This window comes from Meriones unguiculatus, assembly GCF_030254825.1.
Source record: "Meriones unguiculatus strain TT.TT164.6M chromosome Y unlocalized genomic scaffold, Bangor_MerUng_6.1 ChrY_unordered_Scaffold_23, whole genome shotgun sequence".
Classification (NCBI taxonomy): Eukaryota; Metazoa; Chordata; class Mammalia; order Rodentia; family Muridae; genus Meriones; species Meriones unguiculatus.
In genome coordinates this window covers 20,179,370-20,189,352 of record NW_026843709.1, presented here as the reverse complement: position 1 = coordinate 20,189,352, position 9,983 = coordinate 20,179,370, and the positions used below count along the sequence as shown (strand labels likewise).

Below are 9,983 nucleotides of genomic sequence, written 5' to 3'. Positions count from 1 at the left end.
CAGCCTTGGTGATACCTGATAAGCTAGTGTCAGGCAGAAGGGGGAGAAGGGCCTCTCTTATCAGGGAACTACAGAAAGGGCATAGGCATAGATGGAGGAGGCTGGGTGGGACTGGAAGGAGAAGGAGAGGACAGCAGAAGGGATACAAAGTGAACACATCATAATAAATAAATACATAAGTAAAACTGTGATTAAGGTGATGAAGTATAGAGCTCTTCAGGACTGATATCTTCTTCTTAGGGGTGGTGACATGATGTGGTAAGGATGAACTCTGTTTTCTTTAATGGCCTTGGCACTGAGACTCTGAACAAATTCCAATGGTATTATTAACTCATATGCTATTATGACTTCACAATAGTATTATGAGATCACAATTCTATTATGACATCACAATGCTATTATGACATTAAAACTTTATTATGACATCTCACTTGCATTATGTTATTACAATGGTGTCATGACATCTCAGTGCTATTATGACTTCACAATACAAGTAGGACATCACACTGCTATTATGACATCATATGGAATAATATCACAATGGATTTATAATATCACAATAATATTATAACACAACAATGCAATTATGACATCTCAATGCTATCCTGACATCACATGAGTATTATCATATCACAATGATATTATAAGATCATAGTGGTATTAAAACATCAAAATTTTATAATGCCATCATGATGTCACTTCAACACTATTTTAACATCACAATTTTATGCCATCACAATGGTTTTATGACTTCACACTTGTATTATGACCTCACCATGCTATTAGAAGATCACAACATGATTGTGGTATGACATCACAATGATATTAGGACATCACAATACTCTGATGACTTCACAATGCTATTAACATCACAATGTCATCATGACATCCCAATGCTATTAAGAAGTCCCAATGCTATTACAACATCACAATGCTATTATGACATAATTTTGTTATGACATCACAATTGAATTATGACATTACAATGCTATCATGACTTCAAAAAGATATGACTTTACAATGATATTAGGATATTTCAATGCTATGATGAGATCACAATCCTATTTGAGATTACCATGCTATGATGACATCACAATGCAATGACATCATATCATATAATATTAAAATGAAATTATGACATCACAATGGTATAATGACATCCCAATGTTATTTTATCATCAAAATGCTTTTTGATATCACAATGGTATTATGACTTCACAATGGTATTTTGACATCACAATATTATGAGGACATAACAATGGAATTATGACATCACAAAAATCTTATGATATCCCTATGCTATTATGAAATCACAAACAATAATGATATCATATGGTATAATATCATAATTGAATTAGGGCATCACAATCCTATGATGACATCTCAATGCTTTATGATATCCCAATGGTATTATTAAATCACAATTGTATGATATCCCAATGGTATTATGAGATCACAACTGTATTCTGACTTCAAAATGCTATTATGATATCACAATGGTATTATCACATCACAATGCTATGAAGATATTGCAGTGGTATTATGACATCCTAGTGCTATTATAACATCACAATGCTACCGTTACATCACAATGCTATCATGACATCACAAAATGATGATGACATCACAATATTATTATTTCTTTACAATGCTTTGATGACATCACAGTGCTCTTATGATATCAAAAGGGTATTACCACACCATAATACTATGCTGATATCACAATGCTCTCATGACATCACAATGGTATTATGATATCACAATGGTCTTATGACACCACAATATTAGGGCATTACAATGCTAGGATGACATCACAATGGTATTATGATACCACCATGCTATTATGATATGACAATGCAATGATGGCATCAAAACAGTAGTATGGTATCACACCACAATGGTATGATGACATCACATTGGTATTACGACATCACAATTTTATTATGACATCCCAATCATAATGACATCACCTTGTTGTCATGAAATCTCAAGGCTATTATAGCATCAAAATGATATGATGTTAAAAAGGTTTTATGACGTTCATTTAGGTGTCATCCACCCAAAGAGCATCAGACCCATCCGATACCTTTTTCTCAGAGGCGGGATCAGTACAAAGTCCCAATTTATTTCTAATATCTCTACTCTTGCCTGATGCATCTAAAACAAAAAGGGGGAACTATAGAGAGCTGCGGAATGCTATGCCTTAAAGATGGAGCTGGTTTCCGCCTTCCACCTTCCCGATGGTGAGTTCTCTCTGTCACGAACAATTCCACATTTGGCTAAGGCTGAGGATCTGGCTTGCTTCCATGTATGTGGACCTATCTGCATTGCACACGTGGCACGCCTGGGTTGGCTACCCAGAGGCTATTTAAGCTGTGGGCTGGCTTTCCCCAGGGTCCGAGGATTGTTCAAGGTTCCTGAATAAACTGCATTGAAAAAAAAAAGGTTTTATGACATCATAATGTTATTTTGACATCACCATGATATTATTACATCAAATTAGTATCAAGACATCCCAATGATTTTATGATTTTACAATGGTGTTAAGACAAAACAATGGTATTATTATTTATAACGACATTATAACATCACACATTGTTACGACAACACAATGCTATTATGACACCGAAATTTTAAGGAATATGAACTAAAGAAAATTGGACCTAGGGCTAGAGATGAGGCTCAAAGGTTTAGAGCACTGTTTACTGTTACAGATGTCTTTCTTCAATTTCCAGTAACCCCATGATAGCTCACAACCATATATAATGAGATCTGGTGCCCTCTTTCAGCATGTCAGCACAACACAACATATATATATATGTGTGTGTGTGTTAAGTAAATTGTTTACACAATGTTATTTTATAATCTATATAATTTACCCTTGTTCATTCAAATGTCTCACGGAAATACCACTGTAAAGCTTATTCTATGTATCACCTGTCTCAAGTTTGTGTAAACATGCCACCATTTGTTCTCTGTATTTTCAATAAAACAACCAGCTACAATGCTGAGCAATGTAGAGGATAGGGTGAGATACCTTAGTCTATAGTAGCAGGAATAGGAAGGAAGCAGGGGAGGAGAGGTGGAAAATCAGGAGGAGAGGTCTTGGAACCATGTGGAGAGATGGACTGTACCTAAGATATGACTAAAAGCACATATAATGCGTGAAATATGAATGGAAGGAATCTGTAAGGACTTGGAGGTTTAGGATGGAAAAACTATTGCCTTTAAGAACATTCCACAATGTTAGGAGACCTCCTAATAAGTGATATATACCATATTTGTCTTTTTGAATTTTAGTAACTTGACCAAGGATGATTTTTCTTGTTTCAACAATTTACCTGAAAATATCATGATGTCATTTTCTTAGATGAATAATACTCCATTATGGAAATATTCCAAATTTCCCCCCAAAATATTTTCAGTCCTGTTCTTTAATCCTTGGAATTTGTTGGGACTTTAATCATTGTATTGAATGACTAACTATCATGATAACTCTATTCTTTTTGCATAGGAGTCTACCCATCTAATTCTAATTTAGGATGTTTTGAATTTCAAATCCCCTTGAAGCTCAGCTATTTACATGTTTAGTGCCCAGTGAGGAAATGTCTGGGAATGGTTAGGAGGTTGACTTTGTTAGATAATATATTATCTTTTGTTTTCCCAATTTCTTTTTCAGCTCTTTTATCTTTTGTATACAGGAGGGCTACTATTTTTTGAGTTAATTTTGTATCCAATCACTGTGCCAAGGTGTTTATGAGCTTTAGTAGTTCCCATGAAGAATTTTAAGAGGTCACTCATGTATATTATTTGCCAATAGTTATACTTTGATTCCGTCATTTCACATTTCTATCCCCTTGATTATCTAAAATTATTTTTTTGCTTGAGCAAGGACTTCCAGAACTATGTTGAGGAGATATGGAGAGATCAGGCAGCCTTGCCTTGTCCCTGATTTCAGTGGGATTGCTTTGAATTTCTCTGTTTAGTTTGATGTTGGTTATATGCTTTATATCCCTGATATCTCCAATACTTTAAATATAAATGGAGGTTGGATTTGTCAAATGCTTTTAAAGTATCTAAGATTACCAAATTTTTTTTTTAGTTTGTTAATATGGTGGATCACATTGATGGAATTCAATATATTGAACCACCCTTGAGTGGGATGAAGCCTACTGGTCATAGTGGATGATATCTTTAATGTGTTTTTGTATTCAGTCAAAGACATAGATATGACACTAACCAAGCAAGCCAACGACTTGTATGAAAAAAAAAAATTTAAGTCTCTGAAGAAAGAATTAGAAGAAGGTGTCAGAAGATGGAATATCTCCCATGCTTATGGCTTGGCAGGCTTAACATTAAAAATTGGCCATCTAAGTGATTTAGTGTGTCTAGTTTTATGTTGAGGTCTTTGATCTTTAGTTTTGTGCAGGGTGATAAGTATGGATCTATTTTCATTTTTCTACATGTAGAATTCCAGTTAGACCAGCACCATTTGTTAAAGATGCTGTCTATTTTCCATTAAATGGATTTGGCATTTTTGTCAAAAATCAGGTGTCCATAAGTATGTGGGTTTATGTCAGTGTCTTCTATTCAATTCCATTGATCCACCAGTCTGTTTCTATGCCACTACCATGATGTCTTTAATATTGTTGCTCTATAGTACAACTTGAGATCAGGGATGGAGATTCCTCCTGAAGATCTTTTACTGTAGAGAATTGTTTTAGCAATTCTGGGTTTCTTGTTGTTCCATATGAAGGTGAGAATTTTTCTTTCAAGAAATTCTGTAAAGAATTGTGTTGGTAATTTGATGGGTATTGCATTGAATCTGTAGATTGATTTTGTTAAGATGGCTATTTTTACTATGTTAATCCTGCCAAGCCATGAGCATGGGAGATCTTTCTATTTCCTGATATCTTCTTCTAATTCTTTCTTCAGAGACTGGAAATTTTTTTCATGCAAGTCTTTGACTTGCTTGGTTAGGTTCAAAAGTGGGGAATATCCTTGAACTCATTTGCACAGGAGACAACTTCCTGAACAGAACACCAACAGCACAAGCTCTAAGATCAACAATCAATAAATGGGACCTCATGAAACTGAACAGCATCTGTAAAGTAAAGGATACTGTCCTCAGAAAAAAAAAACGACAGTCTACAGATTAGGAAAAGATCTTCACTAACCCTATATTTGACAAAGGACTAATATCCAGTATATATAAAGAAATAAAGAAGTTAAACAGCAAAAAATCAAATAATCCAATTTAAAAAATGGGGTACAGAGCTAAACAGAGAATTCTCTGCAGAGGAATATTAAATGTCAGAGAAACACTTAAAGAAATGCTCAACATCATTAGCCATCAGGGAAATGCAAATCAAAACAACCCTAATGTTTCACCTTACACAAATCAGAATGGCTAAGATCAAGAACTCAAGAGACAACACATGCTGGAGAGGTTGTGGAGAAAGGGGAATCCTCCTCCACTGCTGGTGGGAATGTAGACTTGTACGTCTACACAATGGAGTATTACTCAGCAATAAAAAAAAAAACAAGGAAATTATGAAATTTGCAAGTAAATGTTAAGATCTGGAAAAGGTCATCCTGAGTGAGCTATCCCAGAAGCAGAGGAATGAACCCAGTATATACTCACTCATATAGACATATAATATAGGATAAACCCACTAAAATATGTACACCTAAAGAAACTAATCAAGAGGGAGGACTCTTGCTAAAATGCTCAATTCTATCCAGGAAGGCAAAGAGGCTGGACATCAGAAGGAGAAAAGAGAGAACAAGTCAGGAGCCTGAAACAGAGGACCTCTGAAAAGCTCTGCCCTTCAGACTATCAATGTAGATACTGAGACTTATGGGCAACCTTTGGGCAGAGTGCAGGGAATCTTAGGAAAGAAGTGGAAAACAGTGAGATATGCAGAGGACAGGAACTCCATAAGGAGAGCAACAGAACAAAAAAAATCTGAGCACAGGGAACTTCCCAGAGACTCATACTCCAACCAAGGTCTATTCTTGAGACTGCTATTCCAACCAAGGACTATGCATGGAGATAACCTAAGACCCCTGCACAGATGTAGCCCATGGAAGTTCAGTATCCAAGTGGTTTTCATTGTGATAGGAACAGGGACTGTCTCTGACATGAACTGATTGGCCTGCTCTTTAATTACCTCCCCCTAATGGGGAAGCAGCATTACAGGGCACAGAAGAAGACAATGCAGCCACTCCTGATGAAACCTAATTGACTAGGATCAGAAGGAAGGAAAGAAGTCCTCCTTTATCAGTGGACTTTGGGAGGGGCATGCATGCAGAGGGTGGAGGAAGGAAGTGATTGGGATAGGAGGAGGAAGGGAACCACGGGGGGAATACAAACTGAATAAAGTGTAATTAATAAAGAAAAATAAAATAAATAAAAAAGAAAAATGGCCATCTTATGAAAAGCAATCTACATATTTAATGCAATTCCCATCAAATTGCCAACAGGATTTTTTACAGAACTTGAAAGAAAACATCTCAACTTCATATGGAAAAAGAAAGAAAGAAAGAAAGAAAGAAAGAAAGAAAGAAAGAAAGAAAGAAAAAAAAAAGGTAATTTCTAAAATACTCCACACCAGTAAAAGATCTCCTGGAGGGAAGCTATACCATCGAACAACTGTAATAACCACTGCATGGTACTGGCATAGAAACAAAATGGTTGATCAATGGAACTGAACAAATGACCCAGAAACAAACGCACTTATGGATGCCTGATTTTTGACAAAGATTCAAAAATCATACAATGGAAAAAAGATAGCATCTTCAACAAATGGTGCTGGTCTAACTGGATGTCTACATGTAGAAAAATGCAAATAGATCCATAATTATCACCTCCACAAAACTAAAGTCCAAGTGAATCAAAGACCTCAACATAAAAAGAGATATATTAAATTGGTTTGAAAAAAAAGTGGGAAAGAACCTTTAATTCATTGGCACAGGAGACAGCTTCCTGAACAGAACAGCAACAGCATAGGCTCTAAGAGCAACAATGAGTAAATGGGACCTCATGAAACTGAAAAGCTTCTGTAAAGCAAAGGACAAAAGAAACAAATATCTACAGATTGAGACTCTTCATAAACCCTTCATATGACAGGCTAATATCCAGTACATGTAAAGAACTAAGGAATTTGAAAAGCAACAAAATGAATGGCAAAGAAACACTGAAAGAAATGTGCAACATCATTCGCCATCAGGGAAATGCAAATCAAAACCCTGATATTTCACCTTACAACTATGTAAGATTACACCTTAAGAGAATGGCCAAGGTCAAAAACTCAAGTGACAGCACATGCTACAGAGATTGTGGAGAAAATGGAAATTTTCTTCCTGCTGGTGGGAATGTAAACTTGTACAACCACTCATAAAATCAATATAGCACTTACTCAGACAACTAGGAATAATGCTTCATCAATATCCAGCTATTCGACTCCTAGGCATATATCCAAAAGAAGTTCAAGTACACAATAAGGACATTTACCAACCACATTTGTAGCAGCTTTATTTGTAATAGCCAGACAATTGAAACAACACAGATGCCCTTCCCCAAGTGAAAATGGATACAGAAATTGTGGTACATCTACACAATGGAATATAACTCAAAAATAAAAAAAAGAAGTTATAAAATTTGCAGGTCAATTGTGGGAACTAGAAAGGATCATCCTGAGTGTCCTATCACAGAAGCAGAAAGACACACATGGCATATACTCACTCATATACATATAATATAGTATAAATCTACTAAAATCTGTACACCAAAAGAAAACTAATCAAGAGGGAGGAGTCTGGATAAAATGCTTAATCCCCATCCCAAAAGGCAAAAAGGATGGACATCAGAAGTAGCAGAAAACATGGTACAAGTCAGGAGCCTGCCACAGAGGGACTCTGAAAGGCTCTGCCCTGCAGACTATCAATGCAGATGCTGAAACGTATGGCCAACTCCTGGGCAGAGTGCATGGAATCTAATGAAAGAAGTGGAAACTAGTAAGATCTGGAGAGGCCAGGAGCTCCACAAGGAGATCAAAAAAAAAAAAAAAAAAAAAAAAAAAAAAAAAAAAAAAAAAAAAAAACAAATTCTGAGCACAGGGATCTTTCCTGAAACTCATATTCCAACCAAGTACCATATAAGGAGAAAACATAGAACCCCTGTACAGATGTAGCCCATGGCAGGTCAGTGTCCATATGGGTTCCATAATAATGGGAACAGGGACTTCCTCTGAAATGAGCTGATTGGGCTATTCTTTAATCACCTCACCCTGATGTGGGACCAGCCTTACTAGGTCACAGAAAAAGGAAATACAGCCACTCCTGACGAGATCTGATAGACAAGGATCAGAACGAAGGAGAGGAAGCCCTCCCCTTTCAGTGGACTTGTGGAGGGCATGCATGGAGGATGGGGATGGAAGGTGGGCTTGGCAGCATGTGGGGTTTTATGGGGGAAAACAAAGTGAATAAAGTGTAATTAATAAAAATTAAAAAAAATATTAAAAAACATAATTCGTTTTGGAATTTTATTATGGGGGGTGTGTGCTTCGAGCTTGATATGCCAATGAAAGTGACCAGACAGAATGCTATTTCTGTCTCTCGGTCTCTGTCACTTTATATCTTTGTTTCTGATGGTCTCGGTCTCTATTTCTGAATATATCTCTCTAGATCTCTTTGTCTGTCTCTTTCAGTCTCCTCTCTGGCTTCTGCTTGTGGTTCGAAAAGCTCTCAGTTTTGGTGAAGGACTACAACAAGGTGACTGCTAGCTGACTTAACATCATGGATGGTCTCTTTAAAAATACAAGCAACGTCACAATTAAACACTTTTTCTTCAAAAATTTGCCTTGTTCAGGGAGTATTTTTACAGAAAACAAGTCACTGACTGAGGACATATCTGTGCATTTAACAATTAATAATTGAATCTCTGATAATGTGAAACTCAGAATTCAAGTACATGTGACTTTATTAATGACCATTTGAAAGAAATATGTGGTGCTCACTTAGGCAGCAAATATATTAAAATTGGAACAATACAGAGAAAATTAGCATGACCCCGGCTTAAGGATGACATGAAAATTCATGTAGCGTTTCATATTTTTGTTGGAGAAATTAAAGAAAAAACTAAGAAGAAATTATGGAGAGAAAAACTGAGGGAAGGACACAGGAACTACAGAGGTATGTATAGCCAATTATACTACAAGAGATGGAAGAAAGAATCTTAGGTATGGAAGATAAAATGGAAGAAATCAAAGTAACTTTAAAAGAAAATGTTAAATATAAAAATTTCCTGACACAGACCATCCAAGAAATTAAAGAAAAAATAAATTGACAAAGCCTAAGAATAAGAGGATTAGAGGGAAAAAAGATTTCCTCTTCCAAGGCCTATTTTAACAAAAATATTTTGTTAAAATATTTTTAACAAGATCATTGAAGAAAATTTCTCCAACTTAAAGGAGAGGCCAATAAGAATATAAGAGGTCTACAGAACATCCAATAAATTAGTCCAGAAAAAAAAATCCTTCACAGAACCTAATAATCAAAAGAGTAAATTCACAAAAAGTAAAGAAAAAAAAATACTAAAAGATGCAAGAGAAAAAGGCCAAGTAACATAATGGCAAACCCATTAGAATCACACCTGACTTCTCAACAGAGACTATGAAAACCAGAAAGGCCTGGACAAATATCATGCAAGCCCAAAGAGAACAGAGATGTCAGTCCATGCTACTATACCCAATAAAACTCTCCATCCTCATAGATAGAGAAAACAAGATATTCAATGACAGGAACAAATTTCAACAATACCTACATACAAATCCAGTGTTAGAGAATATACTAGAAGAAAAAAAAATAAAACAACCCAAGAAAACTAGCTACTTTCAAGAAAACACTGGACAAAATTAACTTTTCTAGAGTAAAGCAAAAACCAAACAAGCACACAAACATTACCACAGCCAACATCAAAA

At 35.8% G+C, this 9,983-nt stretch overlaps 1 non-coding gene across 1 annotated transcript; it reads left to right on the top strand.

The window, feature by feature from the left end:
- Positions 1 to 9,012: 9,012 nt before the first annotated feature.
- On the top strand, positions 9,013 to 9,119 carry LOC132651695 (U6 spliceosomal RNA). Its single transcript, XR_009589278.1, has one exon. It is a non-coding gene; the product is annotated as a U6 spliceosomal RNA (small nuclear RNA).
- Positions 9,120 to 9,983: the final 864 nt, after the last annotated feature.